Consider the following 25,419-nt stretch of genomic DNA (forward strand, 5'->3'; position numbering starts at 1 on the left):
TTAAAAAAACAAGACGTTTTTGGAGCTTTATTAAATAAATGCTTTGTTCAAAATGAGGAGGATGTTTTAAGTTATGATACTTGCAGGATGTTTTTATGGTACAAAGACCTTTTATGTGTAAAATAGATCAAGGCAAATTTGATTTCTCATGACAGGACCTCCGTAAAAATATTACTGACCCCATATTTTAGCTATCATCAATAGAAAATGTATACTGACACTAAAACAAGTCATCCAGTTTTACATAAAAATTTGTTAGAATTGAGTCCACATAGAAACCCATAAATAGTCCCAGTGACTCAATGTATTGCAAATGTAATATATAAAAACTTTTTTTTTTTATTGATGGAAACTGAAGTAGTTCTCAAAGGCAACCGTTTGCTGCAAATATTAAAATATTCAATCAATAGCTCTTAAGGAGTCCAGGACATGCGGTGGTCCATTCAAATCAGGAGAAACAACAGACTCATGCCTGCATGAGGAAACCCATTAGTTCACAGGTAAAATGTCAGGTTGCCAGGGGGCTTGTGAAATTATGCTTTTAGTCAGAACCCCAATGAAGTATACATGTGAGTTGGTGTATTTAAAGGGATAGTTCACTTTGAAATAAAATTTTGATATGTTTTAGCTTACCTCAAGGGCATCCAAGATGTAGGTGTCTTTTTTTCCGCAGTAGTTTCAATTTTGATATTTTTAGGTCAAACCGTTCTTGTCTGTCAGTCATATAATGCAGGTCGATGGTCACTGTCTCAAAGAGCATGCACAGAGTCCAAATTAAAACAATTCCCCATCGTCCAAATTAAACAATACCCCATTGTAAGTACACATTGATGGCCCAAGACACGAAACGAGCGGTTTGTGTGAGAAAACAAACAGTATTTATATTGTTTTTACCTCTTGAACACAGCTGCATCCAAATGATCTGAGCGCGCGGGCGGGTATAGATATATACACTAGATGTCGCATTGGCTACTGCGAAACCGCAAATTGTTTAATTTGGACGATGGGGAATTGTTTTAATTTGGACTCTGTGCATGCTCTTTGAGACAGTGACCATCGACCTGCATTATATGACTGACAGACAAGAACGGTTTGACCTAAAAATATCAAAATTGAAACTACTGCGGAAAAAAAACACTCCTACATCTTGGATGCCCTTGAGGTAAGCTAAAACATACCAACATTTTATTTCAAAGTGAACTATCCCTTTAACTGGGTGTGTATAATAGGCTTGCATGCACATTCAAATGACTGTTTTATATGACTAAGTCTAAAGGTGTGAGAAGGACGTTTGCATCAGTGAACTGCAGGCTCATTAGCACTCTGCAAACTGCCCTTTTCGTCAGTCGGTGGGTTGAACTTGAAACATTCAAACCAATATTGTTTGCTTTTTAAATGGCGAGCTGCCCGTTATGCAAATATCTGCACTTTATTTTCCACAGTGGACTTCTTTCCTCCTTTATTCAGAGGTATCTTCCTGATGAGTAAAATTTGCATTTGTTGCTGCATGAATACCAATAGTGAATAGTGAATTCCAACTCTGTTATGAACTACATACGTAGACCTTAGTCTCAGCCTCAGATGTCACGGACACGGACCGTTGGCTGAAAGTCTGATGCATAAGGCACACAAAATTTCAAACACTTCAGGAGTTTCGAAATCTGATTGCTTGAATTCTACAGGATTTCCAGGAGACGTGTGTGTCATGTTATTTAATGGTCCACCTGGAAACAAAGCCGTTGTGATGCCAAACCCCAGCATGGAAGAAAAAAGCGGTCATGTTTACAACTGTGACAATGAGCGCTTATCAGGATCAGTGTTGGGCGTAACGCATTACAAGTAACGTGAGGTATGTAATCAGATTACTTTTTTCAAGTAACTAGTAAAATAACGCATTACTTTTAAATTTACAACAAAATATCTAAGTTAATTTTTCAAATTACTATGTTCTTCCATTTATAGACTGACAGCTCTCCTGTCCCCCTGAGAGAAACCGTGAGTAAGTCCAGAGGTGTGGTGTGTAAACATGATGTTATTGTAGTTCTAGACTAAATGTGAACATGCCTTTACTCATCTCACTGGCACAAAAACAGATTCAGTATTCCTCAAAAGTAATACAAACAGTGAAATGTAAACTAAGAATATAACTCAAACCTGCAATAATAAAAAATTAAAGGGCATTAACATTTGCCAAAAATTTAACTTTTTTTTATTATTAAAAAACAAATAAGCAAGCCCATCCCAAGTTAGAAAAATTTATGCAACACATTAATTTCCATAAAAAGTAACTAATGCCATTAGTTACTTCTTTAGAGTAACGCAATATTATAACGCACTACTTTTAAAGGTAACTTTCCCCAACACTGATCATGATCAACTAAATGTTAGATTTTTAAAAGTATGTTAAGTTTGCGGCTGTCACGAACTGCACTGAGACAAGAAGGTTGAGGATGAGAATGAAGGTTGAGGCAAAATTGAAAATAGGTGCTATCTGTATAAACAAACCACATATTTGAGCTTTAAACAACTACATTCTCGACTGAAAAACTCATATAACTACATTTCATGACACAATAACAGTAGTATTTTAGATTTAAAAAAATACTCCTCCATCTTTCTGTCGATGGGGCGAGGGGCTGAGCGGAGAAGGATGATGACGCGCGCTCCAGGTTCCACTCCTATTGGTTGTCGCTCGCGAAAGTTGCTCTTCATTTGCATAAAGTTAAACATTTCTCAACTTTGTCGTGTCGCCAGACACGCCCCATCCAGTCACCAACGGTCGCGACTGCGCGTGTCGCCGGAAATCGCCTGCTCCCCATTGAAATGAATGGTATAGGGCCCTATGATTTCCGTGATGCGGAAAACGCGGACGGAATCACGGAATTTACACATGAAAACGGAATTCTCTTATACGCGCGGAATCGCACAGAATTTGCATATATTTTGTTGACATATTAAATAAACGTTTTTTTTTTCTAGCCCAAAAAACTTCCTTCTCATTTTTTCAGTTTAAAACAACAAACGTAGAAAGGTCTCTACCTAAACCGTGGCCAAATGGCATTGTTAAACATGTTGCCTAGTAACTATACGTCCTTACGTTCCGCGTAAGGAAAAAAATGTCGAAGCGACTGCGAGCTCGTCAAGGGGCCGTTCACATGTCGTGTCTTTTGCGCGCTCAAGTTCGTCATTTCAAATGTAGGCGCGCGGCAAGCGCACTCATAATTGAAGCGACGCGCTCGTTTTTTCCAGGCGCAGCGAGATGAAAACACCTCAACTCTTCAGAATGCCGCAAGCGCACCGCAGTTCATGTGATGAGAACCAAAATATCAACTTCACCCTTTCCGTAACAACATTGAAAGCTCAGTCAACATAAAGGATGTGGGTGCACCACAAATCTATTAGCTACTAAAACTTCTTTGTCGTTGTGGAGAGCGCAGTGCACGGTTGCATAGCAACGACAGACACCACGGGAAAATCGGACCGAATTTTACTATAAATAATAAAAAAATAAGCTAATGTGCATTGTATTTGTAAATGTCAGTAATTTATCTTTTTTTGCTTACATGGAGGGGTCACTGATGATGATGGGTTAACACTGTACTTTTAGGCTGTAATATGTCATGGTGTTCAAATCAAAGCCATTCTGTCAGGCACATATCGTTGTTTCAATGTTTCTGTCTCCCTGCAGCATGGCTGCATTTAATCTTTAATTTAATATTCATCAATCCTACCTTGTAACTGTTACCTTCATGTTACTGTTATTTTTGGCCAGAGATTTGTTGAAGGTTTGGCTGAATTTTTGAGAATTTTGAATGTGCTTTGCTGAATATATTAACAGTTTAAATAAAAAAGCTGAATTGTGAGTTTGTGTAACGGAATTTTTAAAGGTCAATACTGCTTAGAAGTGAAAAGAAAACAAGCAAATCCGAAAGGGCTGAAAATAAATCCCCAAAAAACGGAATTTGAAAAAAAATAAAACGGAATTTGAGAAAAAATAAAACGGATTTCATAGGGCCCTAATGGTATCGTGTCGCTTTGTCGCGTGTAGTGTGAACGCAGCTTTATGTGTATATTGTTTGGGAGCGCAGCACGCACAGGCAGCTCTCGAGGGGGCTGCCTGTGATCACTGTGAAGCACTCCCTATATATAAGAGCGCTGCGCTCCCGCTTGGCTGTTTTTAATGAAGATGGCCAGGCTCGCGATCCCTGCGGATCGGTTCCTGCGTCCGTTGAGGCGGCGCAGCGGGTTAGATCGTGGGGATCGCAAAAGGATCTTGCGGATGAGAACGAGACTGCCGAGGCACTTTCTCGTTCATCATCCGAAGATTCTGTGGCGCCCGTTCACGGTGCAGAAGCCCGCGCTGCGGCTTCTTCTGCCCGCGACGGGTGCCCGGTGCTCAAGCTATCTGCTTCTGAGGAAGTGGATGTGCTCAGCATCGGAGGCGGGGAACATGAGTCATACTCGCCGGCTCATGTTCCCGCTTATGAGGAGTTAATAGAGGTTGTGACACGTGCTGTGGCCAGACTCAACATCAGCTGGCCACAAAATAAGCAGGATGATCCTTGTCAAAGTAAACTAGACTAGAGATTCCTGCAGCACCGTTCACAACCTCAGCGCCGGGGTTTACCATTTTTCCCAGATCTACATAAAGAGATCTCAAAATCCTGGGAAAAACCACACTCGTCTCGCATCTCATCACCACCATCATGTGTTTATAGTAATGTGGTGGGTGCGAGAGAGTTAGGTTATGGCAAGATGCTGCAAATGGAGGAAGCTCTTGCGAGTTATCTTTCTCCTGAAGCGGCATCTTCGCTTAAAGCCCCGGCGCTGCCCAGCAAACCGTGTAGAGACACTTCTGCACTGGTTGGCTGGGCTTATATGGCGGCTGGTCGGGCTGGTACGTGCTTGCACTCAATGGCGATTTTGCAAGCGTACCAGGCCGACCTCCTTAAAGACCTGGATGAGGGCGAGGGACCGACTCCCGCTGATATTGCGGAACTGAGAAGAGCCACATATTTGTCTCTCCGGGCCTCTAAAGAGACGGCAAGTGCTATTGGCCGCTCTATGGCAGCTATGGTGGCCACGGAGAGACATCTGTGGCTGAATTTATCGGGAATAAAAGATTGAGATAAATCTTTTTTGCTGGACGCTCCGCTATCGCCTTCTGGCCTGTTCGGCGACGCAGTCAGCACTGCCAGGAACAGAAAGAGAGCGTTTCCTCTAGAGCCCCTCCTGCGGGAGCTTGGCAACAGAGGAAGCGCTCTCACTCGAAATCCTCTAGCCAGAAGGGCGACCTGAGGGACGTCATTCAGGCGAAGAGGGCTTCGGGAAAGAGGTCCTAACTGATGTGGTTGGACCGATGTGGAGTAATCGAGGTTGTTCTAGCAGCAGGAGCCCTGGGGAAAAAGATGTTGTCCCGTCGTCCTGGACGCTTCAGGCCACATCATTTTCCAGCGAACGCACACCGTGGCGTTCGCCTAAAAAGCTTGCAACTGGGCACCGACTATGGTCACAAAATCTTCCTCGAATTTCCCCTGCCGGTTCGCCGCTTCAGAAGGTCGAGAATAGTGTTCGAAAAACACCCGAGGCTAGTCTCGAGAGGCTGGTTCCCTTAGTTTTTTTTTTTTTTTTGAAGAATTGCAACGCATTCCGAATATATCTATATGGGTCCTGAATATAATAAATAATGGGTACAGACTGCAGTTTGGTCACCGACCTCCCAAGTTTGCTGGGGTGGTACCGACTGCAGTGGTTCCAGAACAGGCTCGGGTTATGGAACAAGAGGTACAGACTCTACTGGATAAAGCGGCCATAGAAAATGTTCCCCTACCAGATAGGGAGTCCGGGGTTTACAGCCGGTACTTTATAGATCCTAAGAAGGATGGCGGGCTGAGGCCGATTTTAGATTTGAGGCAGTTGAATCGTTCTTTCAGGAGATTCAGGTTAAAGATGCTCACTATCCCTATCATCGTGAATCAAATCAGATCTGAGGATTGGTTTGTTACGATAGATCTAAAATACCCTATTTTCATGTTTCCATCCTTCGATGTCACAGGAGGTTCCTGAGGTTCGCTTTCTGGGGCGAAGCGTACCAATATCGGGTTCTTCCGTTCGGCCTAGCACTTTCTCCCCGCACATTCACTAAGTGTATGGATGCAGCTCTGGCTCCACTGAGCCTTCAGGGCATCCGTATACTGAATTATATAGATGACTGGCTCATATTGGCCCAGTCTCGAGAAATGGCAGTTCGGCATCGAGATGTCGTCCTTGGCCACATTCAGAAATTGGGATTGAGACTCAACGCTAAGAAAACAATTTTTTTGGGCGTGGTTCACAGACATCAAAGGTTACCACGTCTTGATACGTTCAGACAATACATCAGCGGTAGCATATCTGAACCGACAAGGGGGACTCAGATCGCACCCTCTATACAGACTGGCGCATCAAATTATTTTATGTTCCCAAGTGTGGTGAGATCTGGTACTACTCTCACTTTCCTGAATAACCCCTGGTATCTCTGTGTCTAGGTGGTCTTTTGCTGTCAGGTCAGAATAGATATAATTCCCTCATTAGCTTGTTATAATTTATACCAGTAAATCTAGGTGTAGTCCCTACACTCCCAGGAAACAATAATAAACATCATTTACTAGACATATGAATAAAAATCATGCTTACCATCCAGCAGAACCTCTCTTGGAATCCTTGTTTTCTTTGTTTAGAAAAGGATTAATAAATTGCTCTGTCTATTGCTTTTTAGAACTGTTTGTAGTAGCTGAAGTAAAAACTTAACAGTGATTGTCTTTTAGAAATAAAAATTTATTTATACAAAAGATTAAAACACTGGTTACACAAAATTAAAACTCGTAGCAAATTAAAAAGAAAATGTTACAGGTTATAAAACTTCAGCTTATTCAATCTCAACAGGGCAGTCCTGTATGAGTGAATATTACAAAGGCTAATTACCTTGAAGCAGTTCAAGCAATTGGAGTAAATACGAACTTGTTCTCATCCGAGGTTTCTCAAGTTACAATAATACAGCAGAGCAAAATTAAACCAAACGAAATTCAGCTAGGTTTAAACTAGAAGAGATTTGATTTCTCTCTAGGGATGCAATCGACATCAAAATCAAAAATGCAGCAACGTACAGTCAAAAATGCAGTCATATTTATACGGAACTGGGTTACATTGTTCTAATACAGTTTCTTGGGTTTTTTCCAGAGGAACTCAGTCTCATGACTGAGCCTTGCAACATCAATCGTCTCTTGCTTCAGACGGGGGTTTTCGCTGATATCTCTGTTTCCCATATATGGGTATTCTTGCGTCCTTTCCGTCCTCTGCGCTTTGGACTTCTATGTATGTGTGTGCGTGCATATGTGTTTGGAAGTGTATTTGTAGGTTCGCAATACCTATTAAAATTCACAAATCCTGCCACACAAGGGAAAATATTATCTATAAGAACAATATATGTCCCGGGGGTTCAGAATCAGGGAGCAGACATCCTGTCGAGGCAAGGGCTGAGGCCCGGGGAATGGAGACTTCACTCAAGAGGTGGTGGAGCTGATATGGCAGAGGTTTGGACCAATGGAAGTGGATCTGTTTGCGTCTCAAGGGACGTCCCACTGTCCACTTTGGTTCTCCCTCACTCATCCAGCCCCGATGGGGTTGGATGCCATGGTACAGGCCTGGCCGAGGCTTCGCCTGTACGCTTCCCCCCCGATCTCTTTGCTCCCGGGAGTCCTGGAGTGGGTCCGTCAGGAGGGCATCAGTCTTCTTCTGGTAGCCCCGTTTTGGCCGGCCCGAGTATGGTTTTCAGATTTAATTTCACTCCTGATAGCTCCGCCATGGCAGATTCCTCTGAGGAGGGATCTGTTATCTCAGGCGGAGGGCACTATATTCCATCCTCGCCCAGAGCTGTGGAAATTGTGGGTCTGGCCTCTGAGGGGGCTCAGTACCTAGATGCTGTTCTATCATTTGGGGTGCACGGAACCATACTTATCTCTAGGGTTCCGTCTACTAGGAGATTATATGGCCTTAAGTGGGATGTTTTTCCACTTGGTATAGAGAACATGAGTTAGGCCCAGTTAACTGCCCAGTGGCTTCAGTTCTGGAGTTTCTTCAAGATCGTTCTCTGCGAATCTCTCCCCGTCCACGTGTATGGTGCACATGGATGCCATTGCGGCGTTCCATGCACCACTGAATATTGGGCCTTTTGGAGAGGCACCAACTGGTCATACTATTTCTCCTTGGTACATAGAGGATGAGACTGACAGTCAGGTCCAGGGTTCCTTCCTGGTACCTGGCGGTGGTTCTCGAAGGCCTATCCCTGGCTCCCTTCGAATCCCTTCAGTCGTCTTTGCCTAGGACCTCACGTTCAAGATAGCCTTTCTCTTAGCTACTTCTTATATAGAGACTGGGAGATCTCCAAGCCCTGGCATTAGTACCAGCTTGCTTGGGGTTTACCCTCGGCGGAGTTATGGCCATCCTGCATCCGAGAAACAGCTATGTGCCTTAAGTGCAATCTAACATGGCTAGGTCCATGGTCCTGTAAGCATTTCATCCTCCACCACATGTGTCGGCAGAAGAAGAGAGGATCCTTGCTCTGGCAGTCAGAGTTCCAAGTATTTACATTGAGAGGTCAAGTCAAGTCAAGTTTATTTGTATAGCGCTTTTCACAATACAGATTGTATCAAAGCAGCTTCACAGTATTAAATTAAAATAATACAACAAAGTTTGTTTCAAGAGGAATTTATTGATTGATCAAATTAAATTAAATATCCCCAAAATATCCCCAACTGAGCAAGCCAAAGGCAACAGTGGCAAGGAACCGAAAAACTCCATCAAGTGACCTAATGGTGTCCTAAAACTCCATCAGGTGACCTAATGGAGAAAAAAACCTTGGGAGAACCCAGGCTCAGTCGGGGGCCAGTTCTCCTCTGGCATTTATGAGCTAGAGGCCGGATTGTAGTTTGAACTGTAGGATTATATGAATGCCTGGCTGAAGAGATGGGACTGTAATCTAGTTTTAAACTGGGAGAGCGAGTCTGAGCAACGAACAGTATCAGGAAGACTATTCCAGAGTTTTGGAGCCAAATGTGAAAATGCTCTCCCTCCTTTGGTGGTTCTGGATATCCTAGGTATGACCAAAAGCCTTGAATTTAGTGATCTTAAAGAGCGCGATGGATTATAGGGCGATAGAAGATCCGTTAAATAGACTGGAGCTAAGCCGTTTAGGGCTTTATAAGTCAGTAGCAATACCTTGTAATTAATACGGAACTTTATAGGTAACCAATGCAGTGATGATAAAATCGGTGTTATATGATCATATTTTCTTGATCTCGTAAGAACTCTAGCGGCGGCATTTTGGACTAACTGTAGCTTGTTTATTGAGGATGCAGGACAACCAGCTAATAAAGCATTACAGTAATCCAGTCTCGAGGTCATGAATGCATGAACTAACTTTTCTGCATCAGAAACTGATAGCATATTACGTAGCTTAGCAATGTTTCTAAGGTGGAAAAAGGCTGTTTTTGTAACATATGAAATATGATTTTCAAAAGACAGGTTGCAATCGAGTATAACACCTAGGTCTTTTACTGTAGAGGATAAAGTAACAGGACATCCTATGATGTTAAAGTTGTATTGTGCGAGGTTTTGTGGGCGGTTTTTTGAACCGATAAGTATTACCTCTGTATTGTCTGGATTTAATAAAAGAAAATTACGCGTCATCCAATCTTTTATATCTTTAACACACTCTGTCAATTTGGAAAATTTAGCGTTTTCATCCGGCCGTGATGAAATATATATTTGAGTGTCATCAGCATAACAATGGAAACTAATTCCATGTTTCCTTATAATATTTCCAAGTGGCATCATATATATTGAAAATAACAGAGGGCCTAATACAGATCCCTGCGGCACTCCATAGTTTACGGGAGTTATGATCGATTTTTCTCCATTTAAATAGACAAAATGGTAGCGGTCAGATAGGTATGATTTGAACCAGCTTAGTGCTTGTCCTTGAACACCAGTATAATTTTGTAGTTGATCTAAGAGTAATGTATGATCTATAGTATCGAACGCAGCACTAAGATCAAGTAAAACTAGTCTTGAGATACAGCCTTGGTCAGAAGCTAAAAGTAAATCATTTGTGATTTTAACGAGCGCAGTTTCAGTGCTATGATGCGGTCTGAATCCAGACTGAAACTTTTCATAGATATCATTTTGTTGCAAGAAAGAGCCCAGTTGAGCGGACACCACTTTTTCTAATATTTTAGACATAAATGGAAGATTTGAAATGGGTCTATAATTTGCTAGATTATTATGATCTAATTGTGGTTTCTTAATGAGAGGTTTTATAACTGCCAGTTTAAATGTTCTTGGAACATGACCTAAAGATAAAGACGAGTTAATAATATTGAGGATAGGCTCTTCCACTACAGGTAACACTTCTTTCAGTAGTTTAGTTGGTATAGGATCTAATAAACATGTTGTTGTTTTAGATGAAGTGATAAGTTTATTTAACTCTTTTTGTTCTATAGTTGTAAAGCACTGTAATTGTTCTTGCGGGGTGATAATTGAAGCTGAATTATAAGGCGCAATTGAAGATTGAACATTTACAATTGTGGTTATGATGCTTTCTATTTTCTCAGTGAAGAAGTTCATGAAATCATTACTACTGAACTGTAACGGGATATTTTGTTCGGGTGACGTCTGTTTATTTGTTAGTCTAGCCACGGTGCTAAATAAAAACCTTGTATTGTTTTGGTTGTTTTCTATTAGTTTGCGGAGGTGCTCAGCCCTGACTGCTTTTAGGGCCTTTTTATAACGTGACATACTGTCTTTCCACGCGATTCTAAAGACCTCTAAATTAGTATGTTTCCATTTACGCTCTAAAATACGGGTTTCTCTCTTTAAAACATGCGTAGTATTGTTATACCATGGTGCTTTATTTTTCTCTCTGACCTTTTTTAATTTAATAGGTGCAACCACATCCAATGTTCTAGAGAGAATGGTGCTCATAGTGCTAGTTAGTTCTTCTAGTTCATCTGTTTGTTTGGGTTCAGGCAGCAGCTGAGAAAGATTAGATAAGCAATTTGAGAAATTATCTATGGTGGATGGGAGGATTGTTCTGCCTGGTTGATAACGCGACACCGCATGACATATTACAGCACTACGTAATATGCAAGTTGCCATGTAGTGATCAGTGACTTCATCACTTTGTGGAATGATATCTCGGTTGGATCGGTTCCATGTGATATAATTAAATCGAGTGTATGATTAAGACGATGTGTTGGTCCGGTGACGTTTTGCTTGACCCCAAATGAATTTAATAAATCTGTAAACGCAGCTCCTAACGCATAATTTGGATTATCTACGTGTATGTTAAAATCTCCAACAATTAATGCTTTATCGACATTGACTAATAGGTCTGAGAGAAAATCTGCAAACTCTTTTAGGAAATCAGCGTAAGGCCCTGGCAGTCTATATACGGTAGCCAAGGCTAGAGATAATAGGGATGTTTTTCTAACATCTAAGAGCGTAACATTTAGTACAAGTACTTCAAATGAAATAAACGTATAACCCGTTTTCTGAGTAACATTTAGAAAATCTTTATAAATGGTTGCAACACCTCCGCCACGACCAATCAGACGGGGCTCATGCTTATAACAGTATCCAGGAGGAGTAGACTCATTAATACCGAAATAATCATTTGGTTTGAGCCAGGTTTCAGTAAGGCAAAGTACATCGAAGCTATTATCTGTGACTATTTCATTTACAATAACTGCCTTAGGTGTGAGTGATCTAATGTTTAGAAGACCTAGCTTTAGAAATAGTTTTTGTTTACTAATAGCAACATTTTCTGTTTTAATAACAATTAGATTTTTCCTAGATCCTGCAGTAGATTTATTATTTGATCTCACTAAACGAGGAATAGACACGGTTTCTATGCAATGTTCTACACTAGTATTTATATCAGTTGAATTGGTGCAGCAGAGACTATGATTTGGACTTTTGGTTACTAGTCAAAGGGTATTTAACATTTTGGAGATGTTATCTGACAGAAGATCCACTCCGAATCTGCTTGGGTGTAAGCCATCAGCACGGAAAAGCCTAGGACGCTCCCAAAACAGATTCCAATTATTTACAAAGAGCAGTTTCTGCTCATTGCACCATGACATTAACCATTCATTTAGCGCAAATAATCTGCTGAACTTTTCATGCCCTTGTCGGTACGTGGGAAGCGGTCCTGACACAATGATCGTTGTTTCAGGCGATGTGCTGCGTACCGTATCGATTAGATTCCTGAAGTCTTTCTTCAGAATCTCCGTCTGGCGCAGCCTGATGTCGTTCACTCCCGCGTGCAGGACCACAGTTCCGACGCGCTCGTCACCGTTCAGGATCTCGGGAACGCGAGCAGTGATTTCAGAAACACGAACACCAGGAAAGCAGTGACTTTGCACCTTACTTTTACCTAACGTAGCGTGTAAGTGCCGAACGATGGAATCGCCGATGATCACAGCATCGCGTTCTGTTTCGCGTAGAGGGGAGAAGCGGTTTTGTGTGGATAACTCGAAAACCGGGAGGTCGAAGAAAGTCTTGGTCTAAACCTGACTCGCGTCTTCCGCTGCGGAACCACCCAGGCTTCGTGGTGGCGTGTTGGAGCCGGAGTGAACGAGACCATGGCTGATTGCGACCGATGCTGAGGAACGCACGGAGTAGACGCGGTCGGAGTCAGCGGGTTAGTAACGTTAAACACTGATTTGTGTGCATCGGCGCGTGATGTTTCAAGAGCCAAACACCGGTCTCTCAGCTCGGCCTGTTTCAATAAAAGGTCGTGGATCTGTTTCTCAACAGCTTCCAGCTCAGACTGCAGTGCGTGCAGCTCAAATGTGTCCTCACCTGCACCAAACGGTAGACTACTTACATCTGATATATTCGCCATTTTAACAGATGGACATTGAGTTAGCAACGAAGCTACCAGTGATGCTATCAATATTAATACTAATTTATGACTGAAGTCTTGGATATAATCTTGGATATAAAATGTTTGTTTGTAAGTGAGTGTGGAGAAGACGCGTTCAGCCGTGATCCACGGACGTAACCTTTAAGAGTATGCAGCGTTGGATCACTAATAGGCTTGAGACGCGTTGTAACTATGAGGTTTTTTAGGTTTTTTATTAGTGGTAGGGGTGTAGAGTAGACGCACGATAGGCAAAAAAAAAAAAAAATTTGTTTGTAAGTGAGTGTGGAGAAGACGCGTTCAGCCGTGATCCACGGACGTAACCTTTAAGAGTATGCAGTGTTGGATCACTAATAGGATTGAGACGCGTCTGCTCAACAGTCCGCGTTGTAACAATGAGGTTTGAGCAGTGCTTCTTCAGTGAGGAAAAGTAGAAAATGTTCGTTGTAAGCGAGTTTAAAGAGAAAAATCAAGAATTATAAATCAAATCGATAGAGCTCCAAAAACAACAACGCATTCAGACGCAACGCATGATAATAACAGGACAAGACATTACTCACCGTGTTTGTTGAGTGTTTCTTACTCACCTGAGCTTTTATGAACTCAAAGGCGTGAGAGAAAATAAAAAAATAAAAATAGAGGTCCTCTTCTTTTAGGAGGTCGGACTTACTGTAGTGTGTTTTGGGTCACCTAATAGGGGCTCCTGGCTATACAAACCATAAATAGGCCTACAAGGTGCGCAATTTGCCTTCACCTTTGACCGTAAGGGTTCATTCTACTAGAGGCATTGAGTCCTCTAGGGCAGGGGTTCCCAAACTTTTTCGCTCTAGGACCCACCTAGACAAGTATAATCAATCTCAAGACCCACTTGCACTGGTGCTACCAACTTTCTCAGTTGGTCGCACCAGCATGATTTGGTCGCACATTTTTTATTTTTTTTGCTACATGCCATGGGATTAATCAATGCATGCTTGATGGTCTTAATCTGCATTCCCTAGTTTTGCACTGATGTAAAAAGACTGACAGTGACAAGCCTTCATGTTAGCAAAATATTTTAAACTTTTAACTCTTAAAAAAACTTTGAAAAACATGTACTGTATGTTCTTTAATGTTTGATTATAATTTTACCGTCTTCACATAGGGATGGGAAATGATACGATTTTATCAATAATAATAATGCCACTGACGATTCTGATTATCGATCCGATTCTTTAACGATTCTCTTATCGATTCTTGATAGCACTGTGTGGAAAAATGTAGTCATATGCTTTTAAAAAAAAAAACAAGGGGTTTTATTTATTTTAAAGCTTAAGCTTGAGTAAGCAAACTGTACTTTTTATATAATTTATGTAATAAATAGAACTTTATTGTAAAGTGTTACTGATTCAAACGTCTCCTGAGTTCACTGTTGGAAAGATCAGTTGTCCATTCATTAAAATGAATCGTTCAAAGGAGTCATTAGTTCGCGAATTGGACATGTCGTGCGCGTTGTGTGATTATCCCAGCAGTTAGGACATAGACATCCAAGATTTGTGTCAACATTAATCGGACTGGTTTTGTTTCACTCATCGTAACGTAAATTTAGCTGCAGCTAAGTGCCTTTGTGCGACCCACCTTTTCTCACTGTGTGACCCACAAGTGGGTCGCGACCCACAGTTTGAAAACCACTGCTCTAGGGCCTTCCCCTCGGGAGCGCCCCTCCAGGAGATCTGTGAGGTAGCCAGTTGGGCTACCCCGAACACTTTTATCAGGTTTTTAGTCTGCACCTCCCTTGTACGCCTGGCGCACGTATGCTCTAATCCTATCTGAGTGTCTGAGATCAGTTTCACTCTAGGGCAGGCCTTTTTCGGTGCGTTGCCTAGTGGGCATTCGTTCCCCAAAGTGTCGTTTTACAACGACGCAGTGTGAGTTCCCTAACGAAAGGGAATGTCTCGGGTTACGTCTGTAACCCTTGTTCCCTGAGAAGGGAACGAGACACTGCGTCGTCTTGCCACGCCCCTCGATGCCTAGGAGCGGCTTGCTTCATCACGAGGCTAATGTGTGTGTGTGTGCCAGCGTCACTTTTATGCATCCGGTTATGCCGTCACATGTTACGTCATGACGCAACACTATCAGGATTAGATTAGTTTCATTCATACTTCAGAGGCGCACGCTAAGGGAGCGTCCACAAAGTGTCGTTTTACAACGACGCAGTGTCTCGTTCCCTTCTCAGGGAACAAGGGTTACAGACGTAACCCGAGACGATTTATTGAACAGGGTAATCCAAAGATGTAATCCAAATCCAGGCATGGGTCATACACAAACAAGCAATCCAAACAATAAACAGAAAAGTGCTGAGGCAAGGAGAGAAATCCGAGGGAACAGGCAGAGAATCAAGGTAACCAGGACACAGGAGAAACAGGACACAAACACGCTCAGAATTGCAGTACAAACACTAAACAAGACTTTGAAGGGAATGAATGTGAAAACTAGGCTTATATGGGGTGAGCTAGTAATGACATACAAGTAATGTGAACATGGCTGATTAGTCTGGGCAAAGGATTATGGGAAATGTAGTTTGTGGATGTGTGGTGATTGTCCGGGTTGGAGTGCCCTCTGATGGTAATCCCGGGCACTCTCACTGGTGATCGTTACAGTGGCTTTGACTCTTTAAAATATGTCCAATAGATTTACACGCCGCTCTGCTATTGTAGGGACATCGACTTTACATTTTCACACCTCTAAACATGATGCTGAACAAAACAAACTGTGATTGGTTGCTTTACATTTCAGTCAGACTCTTGGAAGGTCCTTAGCTAAAGGAAGCTGCCATGAAGTCCAGACCTTCTGCCGTCAGTCTAATGATCTGGCTACGTGAGACTATATAGACATTGACATGTACGTTCACTATTGCATGTGCTCTTAATTAAATATGGATAAAAATGCATGGCTGGCTGGGAACCTTAAGCACATGAATTTATGGTATAAATTGTGAATCTGCTGCATTTCCAGTCAATATTGTGTAAACATAAAAGGTCAAGGTTCTGCTGGTTAGCTAGTTAGCCACTGCTGGTAGATGTTGTATCTACTCCATATGTTTATTGATGGACATTAGAAATCAGCTGTTTGTTTTGACAACATAATTGTATTTATTATTTTATTGTTTTATTAACATTACAAATATTTCTTTAAATTGTTGTTTCTCCAATGACAGATTATTGTTGGAGGGCACTTAAAAATGTAAATTTAAAAATGTCTGCTACTTTTTTAAGTCACTTTTTTATGTGGTACTGTGTCATTTCCTTAATGTGGCATCTTGTTCCTGTTGAGCAGCTTTCAGAGAGATGAATGATAATGAGAAGTTTTCTCCAGGTATTATAGACCACCTTGGTTAACATCAAAATGCCTGTGTTTGCTGTAGGGTATTTAACACATTAAATTAGCTGATCCTTTCTATGGAGATGTGAAAGGGTAGCTCAGTTCACAGCATTGCACAAGATCAGCAGGGTTTCCTTATTGATCAAAGATCAGAGTGAACAGACAGAGGATATAAGTTCAGCTTGATCTCCTTCTGGACGATTAATCCCAACACTTTAGCTGCCATTAAATGGTAATTTCCTTTGATGGACTGTCTTTGTGTTTAGTGTCTTGTTTCCCCAGCTGTGACTGAACAAATTGCTCAGAGTTACAGTGATGTTGACACTGTAAAAAGTGTATATATATATATATATATATATATATATATATTTCCGTTTGCTTCAGATGATGTGGTTTGGAGGACTATTTTTATGGTCTTCTTTGTTCGGCTTAAGTTTGAGTGCACTAAAGCCACCAAAGTAGATATCATCGCACATGCTTTTAAAGCAATGCTAGTGGGTGCTTAGCAGGAATAAAAACTATTGCAAATGTGCCAATGGGTTAAAATGAGTCTCCCAATATTGTAAGTTTTAATAGCATATGCAAAAAAACTATTGCACAATGAAGCCCTGGTTTTAATGCTTAGAGAGCAGAAGTTGGTGAAAATGCACCATAATTTAAAAATTAGCCTAATTCACTTATAATTATCTGCTTCCCTCCCCACTGTGTTATATCATCACAAATGTGCTGCCTGCTTAGCCAAATTAATCTACTCCTATTTGATTAATGTTTCATTTATTTTATATACTTACTGGGATACTGTGCAATGGTTCACATGCAAGATTGATTAAAAAGCAGTTGTTTGGACAGAGTTGCATTAAGATTCAAATTAAGATTCTAAACTAACTAACTAACTAAACACTTACCACCCTACATACATACATACATACATACATACATACATGGGTGTTGCGGGTAGTTTCCAGTGTGTTGCTATGTGGTTTGTAAGATGGCAGTTCAGTGGCAGTTAAAGCATTACCATATGGTTGCTACTACTGTAGGTGTTCACGGTGGTTAAACAGAACAACTTGCTGATACCTGCAGAACAACTCCCTTATACCTGCAGGGAAAACTGGAATCACAAAGCAGTCACATGACCCTCCCTGCGGGACACCGGTCTGTAACCTCTCAGGTTAGTCCATTATTTATGTTGGTATGGACTGCACTGGAAGAGTAAAATGTTTTTGCGTGAGCATGAATTAGATCTCATTTTCCTCATTAGGTCTCCTGCATCTTCTCCATGCTCACAGTTATTTGGGGACGACAGTACCACGAACACTTGACCAGGTGTTCTAGCCTAAGGAGCTCCTGCATCTTGAGAGCGACCATCTTTTGCTTTTAAGAAAATGTATCTGAGATTGCAGGCAGCCAGTAACTTTTTTTGAATTTGATTATACTCATAAAATGATAAACCCCTTAACCCCCCCTCCCGACCACCACACCACTGCTGTTCCCTCGCCTCTGTCACATGCTTCCTTGCTCTCTGTTCAGCTGGTTCTGCGGGGGCTGAACTACGTCTAATGCAGGCTCCTTATGTGTCATGAAAGCTCGCGTTTAGCACAGACCCCTGGAGGAATAATTACAGACCAGAGCGTGAGGACTTTTTAATTTCGCCACACTGCATGGAGCAGCATGGGGCAGCATGGGGCAGATTTCCACAATCAGTTTGAAGTTTTACTGTGAGAAAAATTGTACAACATATTGCATTTCCTGAAGGAAATATCAGTGCATGCAAAATAATAGTGTTTTAAGTTTAAGATAAGTTTGTTTCAGGCTTTCGTTCTGCATTCGGAATCATTGCAACACTGGCTTTGCAACTGTAGATGGTCACATACACTATCGGTCAAAAGTCTGGAATAATTATGGAATAATCTCTTTTGCTCACTAAGGCTGCATTTATAATAATAATGTAAAATATTATTACAGTTTAAAATAACTATTTTCTGTTTGAATATATATTTAAATGTAATTTAATCTCTTGATGTTTCCTACATTTTCAGGATCATTACTCAAGGATTCAGTGTCACATGATCCTTCAGAAACATTATTGTCAGTGTTGAAAACTGTTTTTGCTCCATAATATTTTTGTGGGAAATTATGCAAAAGTTTGGGGTAAATAAGAAAAAAGAGAAAAAAAGAAAAAGGTAAAAAATTATTATTTTCTTCAGCAAGGGCCAATTAAATTGAGCAAAAGTGACAGTAAAAACATTCATAATGGTACAGAAGATTTCTACTTCAAATAAGTGTTGCTCATTGAGCTTTCTATTCATCAAAGAACCCTGGGAAAAAAATGATCAGAGTTTCCACAAAAAGTATTTAGTGGCAACAGCGGTTTCCAACATTGATAATTAATAACTGAGCACAAAATCAGCATATCAGAATGGTTTCTGAAGCTTGACTCAAAAGACTAAAGCAGTGACTCCTGAAAATGCATTTAAAATATATGCAAATAAATGTAAGAAAGTAATTCAAGTATGCAAATATTACTGTGACATCATCATTGCTGGTTAGATGGGTGCCATTGTTACAGTGTAATTATATTTAAGTACAGTGTAATATTAATGAACTACATGTATTTACTATAGTGTTTGGGTAGGATTAGGATTTGGTTTAGGATTAGTTGCATGTAATTATGCATAATTAACTGTTATTACTATAGTAAGTACATGTAACATATGTAATAAGGACACTGTAAAAAAGTGTTACCATATATTTGTTTAAGTATTAAGTCTACAAAACCTGCAGTAGAAGCATAGCACACCTGCATTCATTGCAGAAGTTTAATAGCTGGTGTAATAGCCCTCTGTAAAACAGAGAAGACACAGCGAGTGGGAAGCCTGACCCATGTAAATCTGATGAGACCTACAGTATTATGTGTCACGAGTCTGATCTTTGCAGAGGCGCTCCAGACTCATTGACAGAAGATATGTTACACATGTGATACTACTAAAAGTAGTGAAAGGAATAGCTAAAAAATGCACAATATACAATCTCTCCCAACACAAGCCAATCAAAACAGATGATCAGCAGCTGAAGTGTAGGAGATCCTCAGCAGTGGCTCCCCTGCAGATTGCCCTTTAACCCTCTATACTTACATCAAAGGTTTTCAAAGCTTTGTGAGGGGTTTCTGTCAAAATACTAGAAGATGTAACTGTGTGCAATCAAAAGGTCAAAGTTTGACTTGGTAGCATGGTCCAATTAGCCCCTTCTGGTCAATGCTGACAGTGAAATAGTGTTATGATTTCATTATATTATAGTGAATGTTTTACCAGTGCCCAATTACCTAAATGGACCAATTCAATGGACTTATATTTTCCCTGTCTGCTGATTTCTTTCTTTCTTTCTTTCTTTCTTTTTCTTTCTTTCTGCAGCATCAAATCAAGACTTAGCCAATTTAACAAGAGTAGGGAAATATATTGTTGTGTGTTGTTTTGAAGACATCAAACTATCAATGTCATACTCCCACAGATATATGTGAGTGAAACATGCATAAAAAAAAAATATTCAGCAAAAAAACAATTCAAGATGCACTACATTGTACGTAGCCAATCCTTGCAATGCCACATTAACTTGAGATACATTACAGTTAAGTGAAGCATAGCAGTTATACTTAACAGCATCTTCTGTGTAAGAGAAAATACCTCATTTCCAATTCTTGATTTGGAGAGAATCATAATTCATCTCTTCTTTTTCATCGCAGTATGTAAAAAAAAAAGCAATTTAACTGTCAGCTGAAAAATAGATGCATAATCAACACTGCAGTAAACCTGAAAACAAAAATGAATTAAGGGCTGAAAAATAAGCAGCTGAAGTAAAGAAATATTGTGTTTTAAAAAAGACAAATGTAACACATGGGGAATAGTGGTTAATAAATGAAAAGACAAGAATATTCTTCACCATCAGAAGTGTAATTTATAACACTAGGTGTACAGAAATGCACCTGAAAATGTATATGCAGTAATCAAACAAGACTGATTTTTTTTATTTATTTTTTTTATTATGCATGTGCTATATATTATATGTTAGATCAGTCAAACAATAATTATTAACTCAGTAGCTAGTGTTGTTAAACTCGAGAACGGTCTCGAGACTATTTTTTGAAGGTCTTGGTCTTGTCTCAGTCTCGACAGCATTTGTATTCAATCTTGTCTCGGTCTCAGACTAAAAGGACTCTGGATTTTATTTTTCCATATTTCTATATTCAAAATGTTATTTTTAAAACATTAATCTCAAAAAATATGTATGCTGTTGCAATTGTACTGATTCAGATGCAACTTCTGTGCTACCTCGGCCATCAAAAAAGGAATATTGTTTTTAGTGATTTCATTTATTTGGTAACAGCTTTATATACTGTCTTATGATCCCATTTGTTTTTATTGATTACATAATAAGACTCAAGCAGTATTTGTGGATCTTTCAGATTAATTTGAGTTGTGCTGGTCTGGACTTGGTCTTGACTCGGTTTCGCCCTCCCTTGGTCTCGTCTTGGTCTCAACAAACCCTCAAAGTCTTGAACTCGTCTTGGTCCCAACACACTCTGGCCTTGGTCTCGACTTGGTTTAGGTGGTCTTCACTATCAGTAGCAATATTAGTGGTTTATCAATACAAGTAGAATAAGGAAGGAAGGAAATGTGAGTGGTGTGTGTCCATGCTAAATGTTATCAGGGTGTTGCTATGCAGTTGTGAATGTGTTATGTGTGGTTGGGCAATCTAGATATTGCTTGGGTCCATCCTTGAATTTCTTCTTTTTTTTTTTCTTGCAGTAATGTTTCTTCGGCAATCACTGATGCTTGATGGGAAGAGATGGCTTTCGACATTCCTGTTTTCTACATGAGGAGGCCTGCATTAATCATTACTGCTGATTTTCCCCAGATTGATTGGGGCAGGATTGTGCACAGATGAGTGTTTTGCATTAACGGGCCTCCACTTTTGAACACAAAGCCCAGCCCGAGTCATCAGCACTCAGCTGTCAGAATTAACCAGGCTGATTGTAGTTCTTCATGAGATCCAAGGCTTATGAAGACTAGGCTGCAAAATCCATAATAGGTAAGGGAGACCGGGGTCAACGGAGCATAACAGTAGGGTTCAAGAAGAAAAGATCCCATTCTTTTTCTCCATAGAGAATATGACTTTTAATGATAAGTCTTCAAGACAGATCTAGCGTGAACTCTGAGGTTTTTTAAGAGATTGAATATGATTTGAACTTCAGTTAAAAAATCAGATTTTCAAATACGAATATATTTTTACGTTTACAACGTTTACACCGTTAATGATCATCATGATCATCTCCGTGTAAACTATAAAAACACAAATTTGTTAAAACGTGTTCAGTCTTTAGGCGCCTATACGTAATACGCGTGCAAATGACGTCACCATTTTCACAAATTCGCGTATTTGTAGTTTACACTGGGGCGATAACAGTAAACGGCCCCTAAAAGTCCATGAAAACCGAACAAAAACCTGATATCACTGTTGCTCTCTATTGTAAGACACTAAATTTATTTGATCACATACGAGCTAGAGTGACATATTAACTCTGTCGCTAAAAAAATATATACTCTAACACTTAAGACTCACTTTAACAAAACAAAAAAACAAACAAACAAACAAAAACACTTTTTAGTTATATAAATAAGTTATAACAACATATGTTTTTATATTGCTTTAACTCATCAAAATAAGTTAAGCAATTTTCAAATTTTGTAAGTCAGTTTAATGTAATTTAAGTTGAAATTACTTAAACATCCAAGTTGATTGTACTTAAAAATTGAAGGCAGCAACTTTTTTTTTACAGTGTATAAAAGTGATTTTTGAAAGTATTTGTCTTATACTGTCTAAAGTTGTTATACTTTTAAATCAACAACCCATAGATATCAGTTTATAACAGATGCAAACACCATCTCTGGCAGCTACCATAAAAGATTTGATGGCTAAGATTGTGAAATTGTGATAATAGTTATTAAATAAATATATCTAATACTAAATCAAAGCCATGAATATAAAATATATCATGAATATGATCTCATTAAAGTATCTACAGAATTTGAAGGCTGTAGTTCAAAAGGATTAAAATAATTTCAAATCATTATAACTACTTGAAACACACATCATTCCTGACAAGACTTCATGAACTGATATAATATTAAAGGTGAAAACTATTAAGAATCACTCATAAGTATTAAAGAAATCCATGCACGCTCTTATTTGAGATACAGTGGGTAAATATCATGTTTGCTTCCGACTACTATTAAAATGATTTTTTTTGGTTTGCTCAATGTAAAAAGTGAAATGCGATTACTGTTAGTGCATACAGTGTACTGTATATGTTTATTATTCCATGCAAAAGAGGCAGATAGATATGTAGCATTTCTCACTAGTATACTAGAATGTCCTTTATGCTTAAACATGTATGTATGTACAGTATGTATGCTTTACTTGTTTATTTTGGTGATTATGCATCTATCGCTTTTATAGGGAAATAGGCTTTACACAAAAGGAATCACAAAATAGTTTCCTATTTTGAAGACCTCGTTTGTGGATCTACAGGAAATTGAGTTTTTACCTCAGAAGCAACGCATTTCAGAATAACAGCATGCAGCGATTTGGCTTTTCAAAGTGAATCTGCCTCTAAGGACTCTTTGTTTGTTCCTCTAACAACTATTGCACGCTGATAAATATAGTGGATGTGTTTGGAAATGAGGTGGATTTTAGAACTGAACAAATTGTAGACTGCTGTTTGGTCTAATGTCACTTTGTCTTCTGAAATAATAATGCTGCAAATCCATGTTTTACTTGTGTGATATATTGGATAGTCTTGTAAAGGCCTGCTGGGTGAATTGTTTTCCCTGGTAGCATTCGCTTTATTTTCGATTTCAATCCAACTTTTTATGATGCCTAAGAATATACATGAGGAATTTTGTAAATAAGCAGTGGATTTCATCATGCACTATTTGCCCTTTTCTAAAGAGTATTATAGTTCAAGAATGAAAAATGTATGCTGATATATGAGCACTTACTCCACACCCACCTTTGACTGAAAAGTGTTTCGGCATTATGAAGCTATCCAATCAAACAGACTGAATTATCCAACTGAAACCCATGACAGTGCGCCCAGTATCTCTTGTTGTTAGTAGCTTCTGGGAGCTACAACTTATGAATAACAAGGATATTTAAATACACCCAAGGGCTTCAACCATAATGCGCGTGTATCATTAGTTGAGTGTGTGAATACCCAGGGACAGACGCGGAGGAGATCTGAGTTAACCCTTGTTTATATCCCGAAGGGGCGACGGGAAGCTTGTCGTCATTTCACCTGCTCTTGACGGAAACTTGTAGCGTGCCACTGTTTGCTTGGCTCGCTCTCAAGGAAGGCAGCCGCTCACTTCAATGAGCCATTTCTCTCTGGGAAATAAGGCTTATTATTGTAAACAGTGAATAATTAAAATCATATTCCAGGAGCCAAAATCTTTTTATTGTGTTGCTAACGTGCCTCAGTGTAGCTAATGAGATTTTGGTAATGGGCCGTGCTATCCCACAGGTATTGTAATGGATGCTCGTATGGACACACTGATCGCAGGCTGGAAATTGCCTAGCCTTGGGCCTCTCACCCTTAATGAGCTTTGATTTCTTCAAAGAAAAGCCTACAAAGACTTTTTGAACCTTGCTCTTTTTCTTGTGCTCGTTTTTCTTCTTGAGACAGTCAGCACTGTGGGTCCATGCAAACAGAACTGTGAAACAAGAAGATGAAGAAACTACTGTAAAATGATAATGGTGATCAGGGCTTGACATTAACACCCGCCAACCCGCCAAATGCGGGTAACATAGTCACTCCAACTAGCCACTGTGGCGGGTTAAATAATTGTAGTCTTTTCAAAAGGCATCTGAAATAAGTGTGACATTACGACACTACAACTCCCATAGGGAACCATCTGTAAATTTTCTGTCTGAATTGAATGAACTTATCACTGTTATTTCATCTCTTTGTTCTGCTATGATTATGTTAGGGGATTTTAACATTCATGTGGATACAAATTGTTCATACACCTCAGAGTTTAACTCTGTATTGGACTGTTTTAGTTTGACACAGCATGTTGACTTTCCTACTCACACTCACGGCCACACTTTGGATCTGCTCTGCTCTTCTGGTCTAAATGACATCTCTGTCTCTGGTTCCATCTCAGGTGTCTCTGACCATAAGCTCATTGAATGCTGTTTCCATATGATCACTCCTCCTCCCTCCTCAGAAAAAACAACTATCACATGTCGTAACATCAGGTCAATAAACCACAGCATGTTTGCTGCCTCTATAGAGGCCTCACCACTGTTGGACCTTGACGAGCTCTCGTCCGCGGATGACTTAGTTGCTACGTACAATGGCACCCTGACCAGCCTGCTTGATAGCTTAGCCCCTGTCAGGACTAGGCTTGTACCAGCAAATCGTACTTGCCCCTGGTTCACCACTGAGCTCAGGAAACTTAAGGCCACTGGCCGCCGTCTTGAACGGCTATATAAGAAAACTGGCCTTAAAATTCACTCCATGCTTTACACCGAACATACTCTGACATATAGGGACGCCCTCAATGCTGCCCGTGCAAACTATTACTCATCACTCATAACCTCCTCCATGTCCAGGCCTAAAACCCTGTTCAGGACCGTGGACAAACTCCTTAAACCACCTGTCACTGCCTGTCCTAAGACCCCTGAGCAGTGCCAGGCCTTTTTACAGTTCTTTGATGACAAAATTAGTCAAATTTACCACTGCTTCAACCCCGATGCTATTTCTCTCTCTTCGTCTCCTCCCTCTCTGGGCCCTCAGCTCTCCCATTTCACCGCTATAGACTCCCTCACTATCACTGACATTATTAATAAATCAAACTCTTCATCGTGTCAGCTTGACCCTACCCCCACCCCTCTACTTAAAGCCTGCAACACATCCTTATCTGAACCCATTGCACTGATTGTAAACACCTGCCTGAACTCTGGTGTTGTACCTGCTGCCCTCAAGACTGCTGCAGTCACACCCATTCTCAAAAAACCGGACTGCGACCCAACATCACTATTAA

General features: G+C 40.2%; 1 long non-coding RNA gene across 1 annotated transcript; it reads left to right on the forward strand.

Moving 5' to 3' along the window:
• The first annotated feature begins 1,600 nt into the window (after positions 1-1,600).
• Positions 1,601-21,411, forward strand: LOC309485243. Its single transcript, XR_014201117.1, has 3 exons — positions 1,601-1,849; positions 1,963-1,999; positions 21,121-21,411. It is a non-coding gene; the product is annotated as an uncharacterized lncRNA (long non-coding RNA).
• The last annotated feature ends 4,008 nt before the right edge of the window (positions 21,412-25,419 follow it).

This window comes from Leuciscus leuciscus (assembly GCF_965113295.1).
Source record: "Leuciscus leuciscus genome assembly, chromosome: 21".
In the NCBI taxonomy this organism is placed as follows: Eukaryota; Metazoa; Chordata; class Actinopteri; order Cypriniformes; family Leuciscidae; genus Leuciscus; species Leuciscus leuciscus.